Raw genomic sequence first — 25,405 nt, forward strand, 5'->3', positions numbered from 1 at the left:
TTCAGAGGTGGTAGTACAGATCGAAACAAGGAGAAAATGTCCAGTAAACATGAGATCTAAAATGCGTACCTAAGGAGCTATGAGCGATTGTTCATCTTTGCTAGTGTGAAACATATCTCTTTTATTGAATCAGTGCCCGTAGGTCTTAAGGTATGCATTTTAGTGCCCATGTTTACCAGACATTTTTTCTTGTCTTGGTCCATACTATCACCTCTGAAAGTAGTCTAATTTTGAAACACCTTGTAAACGGGAGTTCAGTTTTCAAAGAATCGACCGTAGAGGGTAGGTTTTACTGGTGTGGGACAAGATAAGGATAATGGGCGGAGACGTGAGACGAGGCCAGGAGAGGTCACTGAGGCAGATGAGGCGAGGCAGAGACCTGTTGCTGACCCGCGCTGTCCGCCTTGTGGACTGACGCGGCTGGCTTGGGTCGGATGCGCGGCCGGTGACCCTGCGGAGAGGCCGGAAGCGAACACTGCAGGGCGCAGCCTGCCAGCCGCCGTATCCCGGCCTCTGCTCCCGCCCATCTGCTGCCTTGCGCACACCACACACGCGCCTCACATACACACAGGCTCTATGACGACTCCCAGATGGGTCAGCTGCGTCCGAGTAAATGTTACCATCTCATGTGGTCATTGGTACAGATTTCCGCCCCCGGTAGCTGGGTGGGTAAAAATAAAGTGGTCAGCGCGAAAGAATGTCAATCCTAAGGGCCCGGGTTCGATTCCCGGCTGGGTCGGAGATTTTCTCCGCTCAGGCACTGGGTGTTGTGTTGTCCCAATCATCATCATTTCATCCCCATCGACGCACAAGTCACCGAAGTGGAGCTAAATCGAAAGACTTGCACACGGCGAACGGTCTACCCAACGGGAGGCCCTAGCCACACGACATTTAAAATTTTTTATTGGCACGGATCTATCCGAACGTGGCTGTCAGCAGCAATAATTACTTAGCGCGTAGAAACTTACGCCGACACGGATATCCGCGATCCTGTATGCTACAATTCAACACCTGACTGCAGGAATAATGGCTAAGTGTTGGTACCATGATTGCCACGAATGAACCGCTGATCCGCATCGACCCAAATTGCAAGAGACATTGATTTCAGGACTTACACTGACGGGGGAAAAAAATCGCGACACCAAGGAGTTCAGTGACATAAACGAAAGCTCGCAGGCGCGTTTCCACATCTGAAAGATGACGTCTATTTAAATTTTAAGCCAGTAGCGCCACTATGAGGTAGCACATCCGGTTTGTTTTAAACAGACGTTTTAATAGTCGTGAGCGTTAGTTATCTTCGAGACTGGACGTGGTGAGCTGACGTTAGTCAAGAATGCCCTTAAGACGATAAGGACGCCATTACCAACATCTCACTGCGTGTGAAGAAGTCGTGTAATACAGCTAAGAGAAACTCCTTCTGCGATAATGCATGAAGACGTGGCAGGAATTTATCCACTGTATATTACTGCTTGCAGTGGTGGTCACACGAATGCACAGTCGCAAGAAGACCGGGATCCGGACGCCCACGTGGCACGTACATATACATCGGTAGTCTGCAAACAACACTTAAGTTCCTGTCACAGGTTTCATGGAACCACCTTCTCAATAATAATCTACTGGAAGGGCAGACCACTGTCTTCGGCGTATGGCTCTGGCGCATAGTATTGCATGTGCTGCAGCAATCTGAGCAGCAGTTGGCACCACAGTGACACAAAGAACTGTTATAAGTCGATTACTTCATGGACAGCTGCGAGGCAGACGCCCTGTAGCGTGCATTCTATTGACCCCGAACCACCGTGATTCACGACTTCGCTGGTGTCAAGTGAGAGCTCATTGGAGGACAGAGTGGAGATCCGTTGTGTTTTCTGAAGAAAGCTGGTTCCTCCTCGGTGCCAGTGACGGCCGTGTCTTGGTTAGGAGGAGGACAGTTGAGGGCCTGCAACCAACCTGTCTGCGTGCTAGACACACTGGACCTACACCTGGAGTTATGGTCTGGAGTGCGATATCGTAATGCAGCAGGAGCACTCTCGCGGTTACCCCACGCACACTGACTTCAAAGCTGTACGGTAGTCTGGTGAATAGACCCACTATGCTGCAATTCATGAACAGCATTCCAAGGGGTGTATTCCAACAGGATAACGCTCGTCCACATACCACTTGTGTAACCCATCATGCCTACAGAGTGATCGATCACCAGATCTGTCTCAAGAGGAGCACATACGAGACATCATCGTATGACAACTCCAGCGTCAACCGTCCGACAGGCAGGATATATCGTCCCACAAACTGACAAGCAATTCCTGTACGACACAATGCATGTACGTTTGCATTCTTGTATTCAATAAACTGGCGATTTCACCAGTTATTAATGTACCAACATTTCACACTTGCAGTGGCTGATCTCGCGCTTAGATTAACCTGTGATATTGGAATGTTAATCACTTAAATATGTTGCTAGACAAATGCATTCCTGATATTTCATTATTTTACATTAACTATTTTTGGTGTGGCAGATTTTCGTCAGTGTGTACACTGAAGAGCCAAAGAAACTGGTACACCAGCCTAACATCGTGTATGAGCCCCCAAGCACGCAGTAGTGCCGCAACACGACATGGCATGGACTCGACTAATACCTGAAATAGTGCTGGAGGGAACTGACACCATGAATCCTACAGGGCTGTCCATAAATTCGTAAGAGTACGAGGGGGTGGATATCTCTTCTGAATAGTACGTTGCAAGGCTTACCATATATGCTCAATAACGTTCATGTCCTGGGAGTTTGGTGACCAGCTGAAGTGTTTAAACTAAGAAGAGTGTTCCTGGAGCCACTCTGTACCAATTGTGGACGTTTAGGGTGTCGCATTGTTCTTTTGGAATTGCGAAAGTTCGTCGGAATGCACAACGGACATGAATGGATGCATGTATCAGACGGGATGCCTGCGTATGTGTCACCTGTCAGAGTCGTATCTAGACGTATCAGGGGTCCCATATCACTCCAACTGCATACGCCCCACACCATTACAGAGCCTCCAACGGCTTCAACAGTCCCCTGCTGACTTGCAGTGTTCATGGATTCATGAGGTTGTCTCCATACTCATACACGTCCATCCGCTCTATACAATTAGAAACGAGACTCGTCTGACCAGGCTACATGTTTCCCGTCATTAACAGTACGGTGTCGATGATGACGGGCCCAGGTGAAGCGTAAAGCTTTGTGTCGTGCAGTCATCAAGGGTTCACGAGAGAGTCTTCGACTCCGAAAGCCGAAATCAATGATGTTTAGTTGAATGGTTCGCACGCTGACATGTGTTGACGGACCAGCAGTGAAATCGGCAGCTATTTGCGGAGGGATTGCACTTCTGTCACGTTAACCATACTCTTCAGTCGACCTTGTTCCCGTTCTTGCAGGGTATTTTTCCGGTTGTAGCGATATCGGAGATCTGATGTTTTACCGGATTCCTGATATTCAAGGTACACTCGTAAAATGGTCAGCCGGCCAGAGTGGCCGAGCGGTTCTAGGTGCTTCAGTCTGGAACCAAGCGACCGCTACGGACGCAGGTTCGAATCCTGCCCCAGGCACGGATGTGTGTGATGTCCTTCGGTTAGTTAGGTTTAAGTAGTTCTAAGTTCTAGGGGACTGATGACCTCAGATGTTAAGTCCCATAGTGCTCAGAGCCATTTTAACCATTTTTTGAAATGGTCATATGAGAAAACCCCCCTTCATCGCTTCCTGGGAAATGTTGTGTGCCAACGCTCGTGCGTCGACTATAACACCACGCTCAAACTCACTTAAATTTTGATAACCTGCCATTCTAGCAGGAGTAACCGATCTTACAAATGCGCCAGACACTTGCTGTCTTATACAGGCGTTGCCGACCGCAGCGCCGTATTCTGCCCGTATTTGAATACGCATGCCTATACCAGGTTCTTTGGTGCTTCAGTGTACTTATAAGAACTTTTCTACAGGTGTTGACCAACAATACCTTCAGTAGGAACATGTGACACGGATACTTAAAAGCATCCTGTATACGGTAGGATGGCTACGGGATTTGACCCTTCGTTCTTCAGCTTCTATGCCAAGAAAGCTCCACCTTCAGTTTGGGCTTCCGCACCCTGTGTATTTTATGTGTTCATATAGTCATAATGTTCAAAAACTTTGTGTGAGGTGTTGTAGAGACTGACGCAGATGGTCAACGTGATGCTGACGTTTCCCTGCAACTGTAGCCGCAGGCAGTGGCTGTGTGCTGCTATCTCGCGGTAAGCAGCATGAATATGTATGGGGTGGGAGGAGAGGGCAGTGTGAGGGGAGAGAACCGCTGGTGTAGCAGTTTCTGGGCGTAGCGCCACGCGGCGTGTTTCTGTTTTGACGGAGAAGCTGGGCGGGCGGACACGCCGGAGCCCATCTGCCGGCCGGCCGCCGCCACTTGATATGTTTTGACAGCGCGGCGGCTGCCGCCCCCAAACTCCACGTGGCGCCGCCACGCTCCTCTCACACCACACTCTCCCCTTTTCCCACACACACAAAGAGAGAGAGAGGGGGAGAGAGAGATTGTCGTGTCTCCGAATGAAACCTACTGTCATGACCGTAGAAAACGTTAATAATTTTGCCGGCCTGTGTGGCCGAGCGGTTCTAGGCGCGTCAGTCTGGAACCGCACGACCGTTACGGTCGCAGGTTCGAATCCTGCCTCGGGCATGGATGTGTGTGATATCCTTAGGTTACTTAGGTTTAAGTAGTTCTAAGTTCTAGGGGACTGATGACCTCAGATGGTAAGTCCCATAGTGCTCAGAGCCATTTGAACCATTTGAATCTTCAGTCCTGAGACTGGTTTCATGCAGCTCTCCATGCTACTCAATCCTGTGCAAGCTTCTTCATCTCCCAGTACATCCTTCTGAATCTGTTTGGTGTATTCATCTCTTGGTCTCCCTCTACGATTTTTACCCTCCACACTGCCCTCCAATGCTAAATTTGTGATCCCGTGATGCCTCAGAACATGTCTTACCAATCGGTCCCTTCTTCTTGTCAAGTTGTGCCACAAACCCCTCTTCTCCCAAATTCCATTCAATACCTCCTCATTAGTTATGTGATCTACCAATCTAATCTTCAGCATTCTTCAGTAGCACCACATTTCGAAAGCTTTCATTCTCTTCGTGTCCAAACTAATTATCGTCCATGTTTCACTTCCGTACATGGCTACACTCCATACAAATACTTGCAGAAACGACTTCCTGACACTTAAATCTATACTCGATGTTAACAAATTTCTCTTCTTCAGAAACGCTTTCCTTGCCATTGCCAGTCTACATTTTATATCCTCTCTACTTCGACCATCATCAGTTATTTTGCTCCCCAAATAGCAAAACTCCTTTACTACTTTAAGTGTCTCATATCCTAATCTAATTCCCTCAGCATCACCCGACTTAAATCACTACATTCCATTATCCTCGTTTTGCTTTTGTTGATGTTCATCTTATATCCTCCGTTCAAGACACTGTCCATTCCGTTCAACTGCTCTTCCAAGTCCTTTCCTGTCTCTGACAGAATTACAATGTCATCGGCCTACCTCAAAGTTTTTATTTTATCTCAATAGATTTTAATACCTGCTCCGAATTTTTCTTTTGTTTCCTTCACTGCTTGCTCAATATACAGATTGAATAACATCGGGGAGAGGCTACAACCCTGTCTCACTGCCATCTGGTTTCTGTACAAATTGTAAATAGCCTTTCGCTCCCTGTATTTTACCTCTGCCACCTTTAGAATTTGAAAGAAAGTATTCCAGTCAACTTTGTAAAAGCTTTGTCTAGGTCTACAAATGCTAGAAACGTAGGTCTGCATTTCCTTAATCTTTCTTCTAAAAGTAATAACTTGGTACTTCAGCAGATCAGCTCTGCCAGCTCCACGAGAACTACCAACTTCTTGTAACCGAACACGTATCACAACCAATGAGAGTTCCTCCCTCTCCTCTCACCTATAAAGGTTGACAGACAAGTAAACTAAACCTACACTGTCGTTAATGACCCGACTGTACCACCGAGATCACACCAAAGGCAAAAGAAGAATATGGTGTAAGTAAACTGTTGCGAGACGAGGCCCCAAGTATTGTTTACAAAGTTGTTTGACATTTTTAAAAAGTGGAACAGGTACGAGCCAGTCGAAATTTTTTTAAAAAAAAGATATTTTGTTCGTTGTCTTACAGGATGTTTCCGTAAGATTGGTTGGTTTGTGAGATTAAAGGGACCAGACTGTTTCCGTAAGAGCGTGCAAAAAGTTACCTGGATATAGAGGATGCTCCACTGAACAATTTGAGGTACGGAACTTAATGTCGGAGAAGCCAGCTTAAGGAAACAATAGTAATAAAATCATACTACTGTGTACTTTTTTTTACGTTTGTTACAGTTAACTGCAAATGCCATCACTGACACAAACGTACCATTTGTACTTTATCTTACAAAATGTGCTGAAACTAATGGTCATCAACCTCCATGCAAGCATGACGTCGACGAACAAGTTTCTGACGCACCCTGACAAGTATCCCTGGTGTGTTGCGAATCACATCGTAGGCAGCTCCAATTCTGGTAACTAACTCCATCTCTGTATCCACTGAGGTCCCATCTACAAGTGACTTTAAATATCCCCATAGGAAGTAACCAAGGGGATACCCCTTCCAATCCAGCGACTAGGAAATACAGCACTGAGACGATTGCAGACACACAGTTGAAGTGAGGCAGTGCACCATCATGTTGTTTCCACATCCTCTCACGAACAGCCAAGGCTACGTTCTCCGACAACTCAGGTATAACTCTCTGCACGAATCTCAAGTACAGGTGGCCATTCAGACGGCCAAGTAGAAGATATAGCTCGTCGTCCTTGTTTTCTTGTAGCAAATAAAGAATGCGCATGTTATTTAACAGCATAGTGCATGTAAACCTGCACGCACGTTAGTTGTAAATAAGTTGGAAAACAGTAATGCTAGACAAAGTGTTAGACAAGTTTACTTCCATATCTCCTCAGATTCAGTTGTAAAATGGCCCATTGAAGAGCCCATCAAAAACTGAACATACATCAAGCCTGAAAACAGAAATCAGGTGTTCTGAGCTATGAAAAAAGAAGTAAAATCGAATCAGTGAACGGTCCAAGCTCAAGATGTGCGACAACGAGCCAAAAGCAAACATCTCGGTGTCGTGGTTACGTAGTCATGGAGTTGGACTGCGAAGAGGAAGATCTGTGTTAAAATCTCTCTCGTGTGTCATTTTTTTCACAAAATTATGAACTTTCCGTCCGATCATTGGCGGCATTCTCCTTCTGCAGTTGTGTCAGTTGTCGTACTAAACTTTGATTATAGATTATGAGTCATGTCGTAAGAATATATTTACTGTCGCAAGTAAATGTGATGAACAGTGCAAGCAGCCGAGATGTAGCATGCTGGTGTGACCTACAGTATTTTACAACGAGGGAATTCAAGACCCAAAAGTTCCAAAACGCAACGCAAAAGTCATAACATGTGGTACATGTGTGGAACAAATAGGCGGTGCGGACGTACGGAGGTCCCTACCTTACACCACGACGGATGCAAAGTTGAATACAGCGAACAGACACGTCAGTTGACGGACTTATACTTCATAAATTTGTGGAAAAAAACAACGTATGGGGTACGAAGAAGATATGAACATAGATCTCCACATTCGCAGTCCAACACCGTGACCACATAACCACGACGGCATGGCTATTCAAGTATGTTCGATGTTGCAGATCTTGGGCTCGGGCCGTTCGTTGTTTCGCTTTTGCTTCTTTATTCACAGTTCAGTACACCTTCTTCCCGTTTTCACGCTTGATCTGTATTCAGTTTTGGACGGTCTGTCCACTGGGCCATCTCACCACTAAATCTGAGGGGGGGGGGGGGGGGTGCGATGCGGAGTTTCCCTCGTTAGAGACCGGGCTGCCTCTGTTGCCACCAAGATCCTTATGGGACTTAAAAGCGGAGGTCCCTAGCGGTGTCTTCAAAATGGTTCAAATGGCTCTGAGCACTATGGGACTTAACATCGGAGATCATCAGTCCCCTAGAACTTAGAACTACTTAAACCTAACTAACCTAACGACATGACACACATCCATGCCCGAGGCAGGATTCGAACCTGCGACCATAGCAGTCGCGCAGTTCCAGACTGAAGCGCCTAGAACCGCTCGGCTACCCCGGCCGGCCTCAGCGGCGGGATCGATTTTTTGAAACCATCTATACGGTGATGTAAGTCATGGTCCAAGGAACCACACCCTGCAGCCACTCACCCTGGTGAGCTCTCGTTTGCGAGTAACCAACGAAACAAAATTTTAGGGATCTCGCGTGATGCTGTATAGCTTTAAAAATACTGACTATTTGTTAACTGGTTGACTAGGATAATGGCCAAGGCACTAACATGGCATACAAAAGGTTCTCGGTTCGAATTTTGCGAGGTGGATTGAAATTTTTTATTTTTAACTCTATAACGAAGTTCCTTTCATCACTATTTTTATGCAGTTAATTAGTTTACATGCATTTTTTTTATTCCTTGGTCACCTCATTTTAGTTAACGTATTAACTTCTGTAATTGCTCTTGTTTTTTCTTCCTTTAATTCTTTTTCCACTTGGAATCTTTATGCATGCGAATTTCATTATTTTTATTTATCTACGATAATGTTTCAATACGTGAAAATACCGATCTGTCAGCTACAAAACAAAAGACGAAATGATCCATTTATATTGACTGTGCAGTGCTGTTAAGAACGTATGTTTCGTTATAAGATGTACATCTTTTTGTATGGCACTCGTCACAGGAACATTTAAAACATAAATTCTTATTGCAGTATGGACAAAATAAGCGGATGATTATTTAAAAGAAATCACGAATTGTAAGTAAAATGAAATTCCAGCAAAATGAGGAATAGGAATAATAAAAGGAACAACGTGGACGAAATAGTAAGATGATAAAGTGGAAGAAATTAAATCGAAGTTAGTACATGACAGGAATCAAAATCACACAAACAAAGATTCCAAATGGAAAAAGATTGTCAGGTAGAAAAATGAGAGTATATGATGTATTTCATACGATAAGGAATATGATCTGACAAAGGAATAGGAAAAACTACGTTTAAATCATTTAATTGAATAAAAATAATGATCGAAGTCATTTCGAAAAAGATTTAAAAATAAAAAGATTGCATTGTACCTGACAAGATTCTAACCAACAATCTTTTACATGACATATTAGTATTTTCACCATTACGCTATACAAGCAGTCCTTGATCTGCTTCGATTTATAAGGTTGTAGAGCACCACGCGAAATTCCGAAATTTTGTTTCGTCGATTGCTCTCAAACAAGGGACCTCCAGGGTTAATGGCTGCTGCGTGTGATTCCTTGGACCTTGACTTAAGTTTTGGTTTCAAAAAGCCAATCCCACCGTTGGGGACCCCTCCTTGTTAGTGCCACGGCACCGTCAACCTGCTGCCCGCACCTGGTGCCGATCGCAACCTTGTAGTCGTTCCCCCTCCCCTCCACCCCCTCACCCTCCACCCCTCCAGGACTTAGTACCACAGCACCAGCTACCGTCGGACTCCTGCCAGAGAGTAGTGGATCGAATCCCGTGCACAGCAGTCTGCGCACCGCTGCAGCGAAAGAGTGCGGAACCAAGAGGGGATTCCATCCGCCATCGCCGACGGGAAGGAGAACACGGCTGACGTCGCGACCGTGGCGTATAGAGGTCGCTGGCAGCTTGCGGGCCTGCCGGCAGCAATGCAGGGCGCCTACGCAGCTTCGTCACAGCGAACGGAAGCCGCCGCCCACACGTTACTGCGGGCCACGGTCAACAGAGTGAGGCGTGTTTTGCCTCGCAGAATCACAACAAAGCATATAGCAAGAGTGGATAAGGCTTTCTGTATCATCAACAGTCTTTCCACTGCGCCCTCCGGTGCTTCACCACCACCATTCACCCCTCCTAGTGCAACTCCACCCTTCAGAGTGGTGTCAACAGGGGATCTTCGAGCCTGTTGCCACGCTGTTTGGTGACAGAGGAGGAAGTAACAGCGCCAACTGCCGCCGTCTGTGGATGAATAAGATGACTCGATGACTGCGTGGGTGCTGTTTCGTGGATGTGTGGTGGGTGAGTGCAGTTTTCTATATTCTTCTACTTCTTCTTTTTCTTCTCCTCCTTTTTTTCCCCGAATGCAAGTGTCGTGGCAAGTCTGTGGATTGTACCAAGGGTTGAGATACACGTGGATGTTCAGCGTATGACAGATGAACGCGGCAGCATTTTTTGAGAAAGCGTAAGTATAAGTGTTACTCTTCACCTGATTCATATGGGCAATATAGGTGTCTTCGGCAAGAGGTGTGGCTCACCGGAATGAAGTGAAGTGCTGTCGTTGTAGAAGATGTTCAGATGTGTGTGAATTCTTAAAGGACCAAACTGCTTACACACTACTTAAACTAACTTAAGCTAACTTATGCTAAGAACAACACACACACACCCATGCCCGAGGAAGTACTCGAACCTCTGGTGGGAGAGGTCTCGCAGTCCGTGACATGACGCCCTAAGCCACGCGGACACTGCGCCGGGCCGTTGTAGAAGGGTACAGTCGATGTAGAAGGATACATCGGTTGCTCTCGCAACAGTCTCCGACATTCCTATGAGAAACATTTACTTGCTAAGCTAATCTTCGTGTGCAGGCAGGGGTCGTATGCACAGAACCCAGAATTTCCGCCGGCCGAAGTGGCCGTGCGGTTAAAGGCGCTGCAGTCTGGAACCGCAAGACCGCTACGGTCGCAGGTTTGAATCCTGCCTCGGGCATGGATGTTTGTGATGTCCTTAGGTTAGTTAGGTTGAACTAGTTCTAAGTTCTAGGGGACTAATGACCTCAGCAGTTGAGTCCCATAGTGCTCAGAGCCATTTGAACCATTTGAACCAGAATCTCCCACTCTACATCTGGAGTTATAGATATTGGCCACACCTTCTCCAAACCAGAGATTTCTAGGCAATAGAGTAACAGTATAGCAATGCGTCTCTTGTCCTATTTACACGCAGCACGTTACGTTTATTTATGTTCAGAGTCCATATCCAAGACCTGCATCGATCTTCATAATCCGCAGGTCTTGCTGCATTTGACTACAGAGTTTTGGCATTGCAACCTTCCTGTTCTAACGCAAGGACTTTTTGACGGCACAGAATGCACAGGGCGTGGCCACAATGGCTGTAATGACCAGTTCCCATCACAAAGAAACACGGATGTGAAGGTGCATGTGCCGGCCGCGGTGGTCTAGCGGTTCTAGGCGCGCAGTCCGGAACCGCGCGACTGCTACGGTCGCAGGTTCGAATCCTACCTCGGGCATGGATGTGTGTGATGTCCTTAGGTTGGTTAGGTTTAAGTAGTTCTAAGTTCTAGGGGACTGATGACCTCAGATGTTAAGTCCCATAGTGCTCAGAGCCATTTGAACCATTTTTTTTTTTTTTTAAGGTGCATGTGATCAGCGCGCCGCTCTCCCGTTTTCGAGTTGCGAGCTGCTACATCTCAGTCAAGTATCTCCTCAATATGTCTCACAAGAGCTGAGTGCACCCCACATGCCAACAACGCTCAGAAGACTTAACGGTCACCCTTTCAAGTGCTAGCCAAGACTGACAGCGCTTAACTTCGGTGATCTGACGGGAACCGGCGCCACCACTGCGGCGAGGGTGTTGGCATCACAAAGGAAGAGAGCTAAATAAAGTTAATTTGATAATTCCAACCACAGATTCGAATCGCCTAAAAAATTTCTAACGCATTGGTAAGAATTTGAGAACGAACGGTCCTTTGATTAGCAAGTCATAAAACTAAATCGGTCGATTTATACAATTACAATAATTTTCCGGCCCAACGGTTGTCATCGAAGGTCTGCTTACATGGAGGATCTTCAGATGGAGGGGCCGAAAAATTTTCACCTTCTCCATCCGGTTAATGTAGAAAAAGCTCGAAATGGTAAATTACCTTAGCAGTTTCTGTCAGTAACGTTTGAAAGTAAGGTGAAGCAACGCGGTGGCATAGACATACCAGTTTTTCATCGTTCGGAGAATTCGCGCCGAAACTAGTGTCCCAACCTGAGAGACAAAGACACCGAGCTGCTCTCCGGAGCGAGGCTGCGTCAACTATTCATTCCCTCCCACCGCCATGTTGACTGCTGGAGTCTACTTGTGAAATGTGAACGTACACTGCGGTGCGGCGCCCAAGTTAATACGCTCGAGGGCCATTCGATTGCTGATGTTGGACGGCTTCACTTCACGGGAAGTAGTAACGCGTAAGTTACCCTGTTCTTGTTATTCAAGCCTAGTCTCTCAGCACGTAACACCTGGTCGTTAATTAGGGCGGTCTGAGTAGATTAGCATGATTCGCGTTCGGAAGCTTGCAGCAATCATGTTGGCTGCTACGGAGCAATTAGGCCGCTGGTACAGTGAGCACCAGGCATCGGGACCTCACGAATCGTAGTGAGGCAAGCTTTGTCGTTCAGCCCATGTTTCTTTTTTCGGCACATTCATCTCATGGCTAGCATCTTATCATTCTGTCGTTTAGTCATTGCTCGCTCTCTAGGGAGAGGACGTAATCTCGTTTAACTGCAGTGTGTTTTCATGTGTTCATTCCTTGTCCTACAGCAAGGTTGCTTCGTGCCATCTCACTCAGATAAGCTGCATACAAGAGAACATACGCCAGGGCTATCTCACATTTGTGTGTTTTACTGCGATATATACACTGAAGAGCCAAAGAAACTGGTACACCTGCCTAATATCGTGTAAGGCACCAGCGAGCACGTCGAAATGCCTCAACACGACGTGTCATGGACTCAACTTATGTCAGAAGTAATGCTGCAGGAAACTGACACCATGAATCCTGCGCGGCTCTCTATAAATCCGCAACAGTACGAGGGGGTGGATATCTAGCACGATGCAAGGCATCCCAGATATTCTTAATAATGTTCATACCTGGTGAGTCTGACGGCCAGCGGAAATGTTTGAACTCAGAAGAGAGTTCCTGGAGCCACTCTGTAGCAATTATGGACCTGTGGGGTGTTGCATTTTCCTGCTGGAATTGCCCAAGTTCGTCGGAATGCACAATGGACATGAACGAATGCAAGTGATCAGACAGAATGCTTACGCACTTGTTACCTCTCACAGTCTTATATAGACTTATCAGGAGTCTATCACTCCAACTGCACACGGCCCGTACCATTACAGAGCCTCCACCAGCTCGAACAGTGCCTTGCTGACATGCAGGGTCCACGGATTCATGAGGTTGTCTCCATACCCGTACACCTCCATCCGCCCGATACAATTTGAAACGAGACTCCTCCGACCAGGCAATATGTTTCCAGTCATCAACAGCCCAATGTCGGAGCTGACATGCCCAGGCAAGGCGTAAAGCTTTGTGTCATACAGTCACCAAGGGTATATAAGAGGGCCTTCGGCTCCGAAAGCCTATGTCGATGATGTTTCGTTGAATGGTTCGCACGCTGACATTTGTTGATGGCCCAGCATTGAAATCTGGAGCAATTTACGGAAGGGTTACACTTCTGTCACGTTGAGCGATTCTCTTCAATCTGGCTGCGTTCTTGCAGGATCTTTTTCGGCCGCAGCGATGTTGGAGATTTGATGCTTTACCGGATTCCTGATATTCACCGTACACTCGTGAAATGTTCTGTTGTTGCAGGTTCATGAACAAGGATGATGTTAAATGTGCAGGAGAGGATAGCGATTGTGACGTGGCGGTTACACACGTTGTCGTGTGGTGAAAGTCGGACGACATTTGATCGCCGACTGCATAGACCTGGTCCTGCTGATAAGGCATTTCAATAAATAATGAACAAGTTTAAGCGCCCTTGTGCCGTGAAGAACGAGCCCGGACTAGGCATTCTATCAGCCTCTGCTGACCGAATTGAAGAGATTATAACACCCATTGAACGCTGTCGAAAATCGGTGCGGAGATCGGCTCCGGAAGTGGACATTCCATCCCCGATGGTACATAAATCGTTGCGATAGACGCTTAAAACAACGCCTTACCATATGCAGATTCTCCACCATTTACATACATGACGAGGATTTGGCGGAGCCTATGAACACGTACCTGGATCTGCTTGAACCAGATGAAAACTGCAGCATCCTCAACCAGATCCTATTCAGCGACTAGGCAACCTTCCACAAATGTGGAAAGCTTAACCGAAATAACTGCATCATCTGGGCTTACGCCTCATCATTAGAGAACCTGGAATTCCAGCGAAACTTCTCCAAAGTTAATGTGTTAATTGGAATATCCTTTGAGCAAATCTATAGCTCATTCTACTTCGCCGAAAAGTCTATCAATGCGTAAATGTATTTGGAAATGCTTCTACTACAACTTGTGTAGGATGAACGTGTGCATAATGTTTACTTCCAACAGCACGGAGCACCACCTTGCTATTATGACATAAATGTGAGTACGTTTTTGAATGATGTGTTTCCTGGAAGATTGATTGGAGGCACACGACTGATAATGTGGGCGGCACGTTCTCCCGATCTCACACCCATCGACTTCTTTGTCTAGCGTTTCATCAAGGGACGTATGTTTCGCTTATCAACTCACTGGCGGAGCTCCGAGACCGAACCAGGTAAGCTGCTGCAGCTATAACACCACAAATGCTCCGGAATAGCTTCGTGCCACAAGTAGCAGATGGAAGTTTTGTCGGGATGTGAATGATGCTCATGCTGAATGCATCTTGTGGTAAAAATATGCCGCCATAAATGGTAAGAATAGAGTAATTAATCCAACAAAATCGTTAATTAATTTCCGTACATCCTGCATCTATTCCGCAAACCAATCTTCGTAGCGTGTGGTATCCAACCATTTTACCTTTTCCTACTCCATTCACGAAGCTTCCTACGATGTCCACCAGATCGTTCACATATACTCATACAGTGATCAATAACGCTCGTTGGGAACACCCGCGAAATTACTTTTATATCTGATGACTGTGCTCCGTTAAAGGCGACGTGCTGAGTTCTGTTTCGAGGAAACTTCTGTATTTTTTCATAAAACTGGTCCGTTATTCTATAAGTTCGTATATTGTTTGTTATGCGACAGTGCAGAACTGTATTGAATAGGTTCAGGAACTGTTTTCCATGCAAAATCAGTGTCGTACAATACACAGGTGGAGTCAATTGATACAGCAGACACTGAAGCGTATTCAGGCTGGAACCTATTGCCGTGTCCGGTACGGGTCATTACTTCCAACGGTCAGATATGGTCTGCGCACTTTAAAGTACTGGCGTCGTTAACAACAGAGGGCTTAGTCATTAATTAATTTATGTGGTGCTTGTGTGTTGCAAATGTGGACAGTTATTTCAGGTAGTCTGTTAATTCAAACATATTTGGTTTCCCATTCATATACTAAACCTATCAGAACTGATCGCAGCTATATTTCCATTCTTTAAGTGTGAATACAGCAATCGCGTCTCGAGAGAGCGAATGTTGAGTTCTGACTGATAGTTGAGTGTGACGACAGTACTGCAGTGCGCGCGCTTATGAACTGATCACCTTGGAACTAAAACTTTGTAATGCGACCTATTAAGCCGCTACAGCTTTGTGTAGTTCGGCCGCGGTGACCGAGCGGTTCTAGGCGCTTCAGTCCGGAACCGCGCTACTGCTACGGTCGCACGTTCGAATCCTGCCTCGGGCATGGATGTGTGTGGTGTCCTTAGATCTACTTAAACCTAACTAACCTAAGTTCTAGGGGACTGATGACCTCAGATGTTAAGTCCCATAGTGCTCAGAGCCATTTTTTAGCTTTGTGTAGCACCAAGTTATAAATACTGAAAATCATCCTAGTAAGACTTCTGAATGCGGATGGTTCAGATGGCTCAAAGCACTATATGACTCAACATCTGAGGTCATCAGTCCCCTAGACTTGGAACTTCTTAAACCAAATAACCTAAGGACATTATACACATTCATGTCCGAGGCGGGATTCGAACCTGCGACCGTAGCAGCAGCGCGATTCGGGACTGAAGCGCCTAGTACCGCTCGGCCACAGCGGCCGGCGAATTCGGATGACATAATTAATTGCTAAATCATGTGTGTAGTGCATGTAGTGTAATGAATTGTTTAGTTGATCAAGAAATGAAGTCAGAAAAGTTCTCCTTGGATGACTTAAAAAAGTGGAGACTACTCCCAAATGCCCGCATCTCGTGGTCGTGCGGTAGCGTTCTCGCTTCCCACGCCCGGGTTCCCGGGTTCGATTCCCGGCGGGGTCAGGGATTTTCTCTGCCTCGTGATGGCTGGGTGTTGTGTGCTGTCCTTAGGTTAGTTAGGTTTAAGTAGTTCTAAGTTCTAGGGGACTTATGACCACAGCAGTTGAGTCCCATAGTACTCAGAGCCATTTTTCTACTCCCAAATGGCATATATCACAGAAACACACACGCAAGCGCACGCACGCGAGCGCGCGCGCGTCCTCACACACACACACACACACACACACACACACACACACACACACACACACACAGAGAGAGAGAGAGAGAGAGAGAGAGAGAGAGAGAGAGAGAGAGTACTCCTTTTGATTTTCGCGTTCCGGGCGAGAAACAGTCATTAATCTCTGCCACACAAGAAAGTTACGACTCGTAGCTGCCTGGCGCCGTGGCTCCAGGCTGTTAATGTCGGTGATACGAATTTTATTTAGCACAGGCGTAACGAGGATGTCTGACGTTAAAGGCGCACGAGAGGACTGGCCTTCGCACGTGGGCAGAGCCTCTGATGTCACGACTGCCCGCCACCAGAAACTGTTTATCGCCTACGAAGTAAAAAGAGTGTGGAAGTAACTGTATTGTTACTTCTACGATGCCTTCTGCGTAGAAGGGCCAATCTTACCACTGCTGCCTATTCGGAGTCTACGTAAGCGTAAAGTAATAACGGAGAGCAAACTGGCAAAGAGTTTTGTGTGCGCCAGATGGTAATCATCGATCGCTTCATAAACGCCTCGTTGCGCTTAACAGTCGCAATGAATAGATTTTGCAAAATCATGCTTAGTCATATTCACTGTCCTCAACCATGAATTCTTTCTGATTCATTACCACCTGCTTTTCTTCCATGCCGTATTATCTCCAAACAAGCTTCGCAACTGATATAATGAAATTACAGACCATCAATCGCAATGCCGCAACTACATACGTGGAAACGGAGTCAATAACCGCTACTACAAGCTAAAGAAAAAAATAGCAGAGATAACTGACAATCGGTGATCGAACGAACTACAGTCGATTCCTGGGGCATACTTTAATCAACATAAACGAAGTCTACAGTCGACGAGTTTGTAAATACATTTCAGGGCATATATCTTCCACAGCTCCACTTTATATCTTAATTTGTTCATTCATTACTGGTTTAGAGGTTGAAGCCTTTCGATGTGATACGTACGTCCATGCTTCTTGAAACGAGGCCGTCAATAGTACAGTACGGGTAGTAATTGCCCCCCCCAATATTGTGAGTGGTGAAATAGTTCGTTAACAACTTTCTAGGCATGCTCATCTCTCTTCGGTAAAGAAGCTGCTTGACTGAAGCGACACTGAGCTTTGGAAAATTTATCAGTAACAAGCTGCCCACAAAGTTAGTGTAATGTAAATCCCGAACAATGATGCCACTAAACATTCTTCACATAAATGAAACGTTGCGAGAGGCGAATAAAGCGACGAATTGACAAAATATATCTAAGAAAGAATAGGGTTTTTGCGTTGTACCTTTGAATTTTTAGAGGGCCATGTGAAGTGCGCCTTGGAAATAGTATTGTAATAGCTTCTTATTTGTGGCAGAGGACGGAGACGCATGGAGGGCTACGAAGTCTAAACCTGCCGCAAGGCAGATAACTAAATGATGATGATTGTAATGATATCGATTTTTATTCCGGGTGTTGCGCATTGAACCACCGAACCAAACCAATTTACCAACAAACCACATAAATGTTTCAAGTATATCTTGTTACAAATTACAACATGAGCTTTTAGCAGGAGTGGAATTGATATTTGCTGCACAGCACAAATGACGTACATTACAAATATCGGTTATAGATTAAAATGAGGCAAGGAAACTGCAAATAAAATAGTTTTCTGCATCAGTCACTTATTTCTTTTGCCACTGTGTGTTTCCACCGTCCACACCGTCATCTTCAAGTGGAGAATTGTTTACTTACATAGCTGGTGTTGAGGAAGAGTACAGACTACTTTTCATAACAACAGGATCTCTTCATTTAAATGTGAAAAAGTGTACCTCAAGAGAACAGTTCGTTAATTAGTGTATCACGTGATGCTCTGCTAATCCATGGCGGTTGTAAATTACCAGTACTCCTATGGCAAAGAGATGTGTCAAAGTTAAGTAAATTATTTATTCGTTCATGTAATAATGTGAACTAATATTTCATTTTTCGTAAACATTTTTGGAATATAGTGATCAATAGATTATTATATTTTGACTTAAGTTCAGTCTTGATCACACCATTTATGTTTCAATCATATAGGTAACCGGTTTCGGTTATTTTTATATAACCATCATCAGACCCATGGCTCTCTTAGGATTGTAGGCGGAGCTCTCCTCAGTTAACTTCGTAGCAGCTGAGGAGAGTTCCGCCTACCATCCTATTAAGAGAGCCATGGGTCTGATGATGGTTATGTAAAAATAACCGAAACCGGTTACCTATATCATTGAAACATAAATGGTGTGATCAAGACTGAAATATAATATTTCATGTATTCTAGTTTAATCTTCCACCTCAACGGGCAATCACAGAACCCATAGCTGTGGCAGGGCGATTGTAGTATCGACTGGCCACAACAGTAAGAAGAATTCATTGTCAGAAATTCATGGTTTTTAAACTTAAAAGCGCTGTTTCTAAAAAACAATTTTTATCATTAGCACAAGAAGCAACATAACGAACATTGCCCTTGGTCTGCTGCCGTGAAAAGACGTCTGTATTCTTCACCAACACTAGCTCCATAATTAAACAATCCTCCACCTGGAGGTGGTGCTGTGAACCATCGATACGCGTAGTGGCAAGATAAATAACAGACTGACGCAAAAATTGTTTTATTTGTATTTATCAACATCCTGCCTCGGGCATGGATGTGTATGATGTCCTTACGTTGGTTAGGTTTAAGTAGTTCTAAGTTTAGGGAACTTATGACCTCAGCTGTTAAGTCCCATAGTGCTTAGAGCCACTTGAACCATTTTTTTTCTTTATTCAGCGTCAACTGCCACTTTTCGCACCATACGGATATCTTATGTAAATCATTTTGCAAGTCATCTGACGACTTTACAAGACGGTAAATGACAGCATCATCTGCAAACCATCTAAGACGGCTAGTCAGATTGTCTCCTATGTCGTTAATATAGATCAGAAACAATAAGGGCCTATAACACTTCCTTGGAAGTGCTATGGCTTTCCGTCTATTACTACGAACTGTAACCTTACTGACAGGAAATCACGAATCCAGTCGCACAACTGAGGCACGGAGTTTGGTTAGAAGTTACTACAGTAATACTAAACATCATACTGCCTAATCCGAAAACGGGGGACTTTGAATACAGCATGTACTACACTCTGATGATGAATCTTCGACGTTGAAAAACCAGTGGGACCTCTGCTTCCATGAAATAAATTAAGTAGTGACCTGATAATAAGATCACAGTAGAGGAGGGAGCGGCGAGCAGACCATAAGTTTCCAAATAATCACAGATCTGTGAAATGCACCGTTGTGCAGGTGCTAGGACTGTTGATACTTTTTAAAATTATCTGATATATCGATATTTAAAAGTATTGTTATCGACACCGATATATCGAAAATAAGTATCGATATATCAGTGGATAAACCATATTGACTTACGATAATATCAGCTGCACATTGTAAATAAACTGCTTGTTTTATGGTAGTATATTTAAGTTATAATTTAGTATTAGATAATCCGTACATCAACAAGCTAACAGTCTGCTTGCAAGAACTGAAAGTAAAATACTTAATTTGAAAAGCTAGCTAATAATGGAACTTGCTCGCCCGGTTAGCCGTGTTGTCTAACGCACGGCTTTCCAGATTGGGAAGGATCGCCAGTTCAAATGGTTCAATTGGCTCCGAGCGCTATGGGACTTAACATCTATGGTCATCAGTCCCCTAGAACTCAGAACTACTTAAACTTAACTAACCTAAGGACAGCACACAACACCCAGAGGATCGCCAGCCCCCGGCACAAATCCTCCCGGTGGACTTGTGTCGAGGTCCGGTGAACCGGTCAGTCTGTAGATGGTTTTTAGGCGGCTTTCCATCTGCCTCGGCGAATGCGGGCTGGTTCCCCTTATTCCGCCTCAGTTACACTATGTCGGCGATTGCTGCGCAGACAAGTTCTCCACGTACGCGTACACCACCATTACTCTGCCACGCAAACATAGGGGTTACACTCGTCTGGTGTGAGATGTTCCCTGGGGGGTCCACCGGGGGCCGAATCGCACAGTAACCCTGAAAGAGCGGTTCGGTGTGGGACGGTGGAGGGGTGAAGTGGACTGCGGTAGTCGTCGTGGGGTTGTGGACCACGGAGCCTCTCCGTTATTTCTAGGCCCCGGTTGACACACAATACAATACAACAATAATGGGACATTGTGCAGATGAAAAACTTGTATTACAATACTGTTTTGATGGAAGTCGTGCTGTTTATTAACAGCTGCGTACATGGAGCATTGCCTTGCAATATTTCATTCCAGTTAACCTCTCATACCTTATTTTCTTAATTAGTCATTGGCTACATGTCAAAATACACCTTTATCACTATGATGTAGTAAAATTGCGTGGTGGAACCAAACGTCGCAGTTTCTGTAGATATCACCGAGTGCCGATTACGTCATCGTTCCCCCTCACACGTCTCAAAAAATGGCTCAAATGGCTCTGAGTACTATGGGACTTAACATATGAGGTCATCAGTCCCCTGTAACTTAAAACTACTTAAACCTAACTAAACTAAGGACATCAACACATCCACGCCCGAGGTAGGATTCGAACCTGCGACTGTAGCGGTCGCGCGGTTCCAGGCCGAAGCGCCTAGAACCTCTCGGCCACTCACACGTCTCCAGCGCCGCAAACACCAGTCTTGAAATTTAGATTTTTGTTCACCATTTTCATGAACTGTTTTTGAAGAATGCTTATGTGAAGAAATAGCACACTTGTTTTTTAACGCATCTGGTGTGCGAGTCATATCGGAAATCTTGTTATTCCCGCCCCTCCCTAGTGCAATCAGACTATAATTGCTTCACACAGTCAAAGAGAAAGATTGGACGTGATGGAAACTCAAAAAGTAATAAGACCCCTTCGCTCAGTGAAAGTAAAACTATGTTCTACTACAATTTCAATAGAACAATTTCAAATATTTACGGAACATTGCAAAAAAAATAATATAAATAATATTAGTCCTCAATATTGCCATTTTGACAACGGCATATCGATAATGCGGAGGAAAATTCGACCATATTTTTCGGTATGTATAGGGGAGATATCGATATTCGATGGTCGATATTTCGTCAACGTCTCTAGTACGTACGTCCATGAAACACAGCCAGTCAGCGATGAGCTTGAGGAAGTACAAGGGGTGGACAAAAACACGGAAATACCAAAAACCCAACACATTACCATGCTCAATAATGTGTAGGAAAACCGTTGACGTTCAAAACAGTTTCAGGCTACACGTCCTTCATGGTTTTGAAGGGAATCTTATGACATTCTTACTGCGAAATATTGACAAGTTTAGATAACGATGATGGAGGTGGATAGCGGCCATGCACGCTTTTCTCAATAGTAGACCGCAATGACTCAGCTACAGTGAGCTCCGGTGACTGTGGTTCGCAGCAGAGACGCGAAAATTCGTCCTCGTGGTCACTAAACCGGTTCTGGACGATATGAATTGTGTGAGCAGCGTCCCAGTCGTCTCGGAACACACCTTCACCGTTGGGGAATAAAGATAGTACCGCAGGATGGACCTGATCAGCCGAAATGGTCACGTAATTCCTGACAGTAATACGACCTTGCAGAGCAACCATGGAAGCCATGAAACACCATGTTATGGTTGCAAAATCATCACCGGACCCCCACCATGTTTCACTCTTGGCAACAAGCAGTCTGCTTCGTAGGCCAGGGACGACGTACGCCAGACTTAAACTCCGTCAGAAGTTTGAATCGATGTGAAGCTAGACTCATCCGACCGAATGAGTTTCTTCCTCTGCACCACAGTCTAGGTTTTTTGGCTTCAGCCCCAGGTTTTTCGGTTATGGGCATTTGCGTCACTGATGGTTGGTTTTGCAATTGCAGCTCACCCTGTAATTCCCTGCTTATGGAGCTCCCTTCGTGTTGATTTGACGTTGACTGGGTTCGCGAGCGCGACATTCAATACTGTAGTGACTTGTACAGTTGTAGTCCTCTTGTTTTTCGTCACAATGCTCTTCAATGACCGTCTGTCACATCACTCGATACACACTTTTGTCCACTTTGTGACTTAGGGGATGATGTTTCTCGTTTTCGTCGTATGCAGTACAGATCTTCGATACGGTGCACTTTGAAACACCAAAAATTTCGTCTCCCTTGGCTACGGAAGCACTCACAATACGAGAACCAACAGTTAGCCCACGTTCGAATTCACTCAATTCCGACGTGATGCACTCACAACAACACAGAACTCTGTCCTAACCACGGCTGCCGGCCGCGGTGGCCGTGCGGTTCTAGGCGCTCCAGTCCGGAGCCGCGCTGTTGCTACGGTCGCAGGTTCGAATCCTGCCTCGGGCATGGGTGTATGTGATGTCCTTAGGTTAGTTAGGTTTAAGTAGTTCTAAGTTCTAGGGGACTGATGACCACAGCAGTTGAGTCCCATAGTGCTCAGAGCCATTTGAACCATTTGAACCTAACCACGGCTGACACTTGCAACGTATTGAGGGTAATGCACAGGCGCCGTTCGCGGCCAAATACAACAGCCCCAGCTGCAGGCTTGGCCAGCATCTACATATATGTTTAAGCATGCATTTCTCGTGGTGTTCCCGTGTTTTTTTTCTTTTTTTCTTCTCTTTTTTTTTTAATTCCTGTATGTCTAATAGATGAAGGCGTTTGTCTGAGCCTAGCAGAGCGGTTTTGGCCGACTATTCTGTCGCTGTGTGATGCTATGATGGTTGTTTACGAGAGGGTGAACCAATCATTTCTTTGACGATATCAACTTTGTGGTGACATATGAGGTACGAATTTCGAGTCACTTCTATAAAAAAGGAGTTGTTATTTCGCCACTGCCTTAGTTAACGCTTATTGAGCTGTTGTACCTGTTATAATAAAAGTTCGTCCGTGCTCTCTGTTCATTAACAAAAATTAACACATGTGGCCTTTAGATATCATTATTATAAGGAATCTTCCAGCTTACAGTACCACATGTTGACTATCATACTGCAGTTCTGTTTTTGCAGTGCAGCTTATTATCATAAGAAATTAATGACACTACGGTAATTTTAACGTACTTGATTTACTAGTTAAACTATACAGAGTAAACAAACAACATAAAAAATTCGAGACTAACGTAACCGGCCACAGATAAGAATTTAAAGTTTGCTAGCTTTGATCTTTCGGTTGAAATCATTTTCTTCACTCTAACTTAATTAGCAACTGCTCTCCTCATTCTAAAAGGCAGTAGCTGGTCCAAGTCGGTTTAAATGCACACGGTTCCGCGACCTTGTCACTGACTGACTGTCTTTCTGCGACCGTAGCTCCACACCTTTGCACTTCCCGCCTACGGCTATCTGGACAATTTTGCTCGTTCTCGATGTCCATTACCCTGCTCTGACCTTGTGGTCAGGTTGTTTCTCTTCATCCTGCCAATTAGCAGCGTGTTGCTGTCTTAACTACAGTAATAAATTATCTCAAGTTTTACGGTTTCATACGCCCGTCCACTAAGATAGCAGACTTAGGCCTTGAGTCGCCTAAGGCGGCCCGATAAAATCGGCCGACAAATTGGTCACAGTGCGTGATCACGGAGTTTATCTTTGGTTAAAATATGTATTACCAATGGGTTTAGAACATATTTTAAACTGCTTTGGCGAGATGGATTCCACGACGCGTCCGTGCGCTGCATTGTGGTTCATATGGTTCAAATGGCTCTGAGCACTATGGGACTAAACATCTATGGTCATCAGTCCCCTAGTACTTAGAACTACTTAAACCTAACTAACCTAAGGACATCACACACAGCCATGCCCGAGGCAGGATTCGAACCTGCGACCGTAGCGGTCACGCGGTTCCAGACTGAAGCGCCTAGAACCGCACGGCCACACCGGCCGGCTGCATTGTGGCTTTCCCTATTAAAATGACGCCGAATGGATGTAAGTGAACTGTATCTGTCTCGAAAAGAACGTGGCGTACACTCTTTTCTCAGTACTGGTACAAGCAGCCAAGTTTTATGAATATATACGGGAGGAAGAGAAGGTACTATTACATACTCAAGATGGTTCGTGGGACATTGAAAAGCGAGATTACAAACACTTGCGTAACTTCATATACATTCAGCAATATTTCGATTCACCTTCAACGACTGTCATTCAGTGTTGGTGTGAAAAACAAACATAAATTTTAGAACAAAATACTTTGAAAACCTAAAGCAGTGAAAAGTGGAAACACATACACCACATTTGCAAATGACCTTACGTAACAGTATGACCATCCTGCTGGCATAAAAAGACCAATAAACAGGAATAGTAATTTGTACCCAGCTAATGCCTACCAACCAAAATCCAAAAATGAGGCACTACAGCAACTTGAAGCACAAGATACGCCACCTTTCTCTCTGGAACCGCCGCGCAGAGTGGCATCGCGGTATGAGACGCCATGTCACGGACTGCGCGGCCACTCCCGCCGGAAATTCGAGTCCTGCCTCGGGCATGGGTATGTGTGTTGTTCTTATCATGAGTTAGTTTAAGTACTGTGTAAGTCTAGGGACCGATGATCTCAGCAGTTCGGTCCCTTAGGAATTCAAACGCATTTGAACATTTCTCTTGAACCAATTATTTTTTGAGGCTATAATTTACGCTTTAAATTTCCGATTGAGAATTTACTGACGTGTGGTTTCCAATAAAGCTGCGATTTCAGTCCATATATTCCGAGCTATATCCTGATTATGTGTTCCATCCTACTTTCTTCAACTACACTTAACAGTTTCTTGTAGTCCATATTTATTACGTGAGAACGTTATCCGATTCGACTGGAGAAAACAAACTGATCTGAACTTCACTCTCCGTACTTCCGAGCGACGAGGTCGGCTACGTTGTGACCGCTCACGTAGTGGCGTACTTATTTAAAAAATCGGCCGCCTTCGGCCGACGTTGGTTGTCGGCGGAATCCAC

Source organism: Schistocerca nitens, chromosome 7 (genome assembly GCF_023898315.1).
Source record: "Schistocerca nitens isolate TAMUIC-IGC-003100 chromosome 7, iqSchNite1.1, whole genome shotgun sequence".
In the NCBI taxonomy this organism is placed as follows: domain Eukaryota; kingdom Metazoa; phylum Arthropoda; class Insecta; order Orthoptera; family Acrididae; genus Schistocerca; species Schistocerca nitens.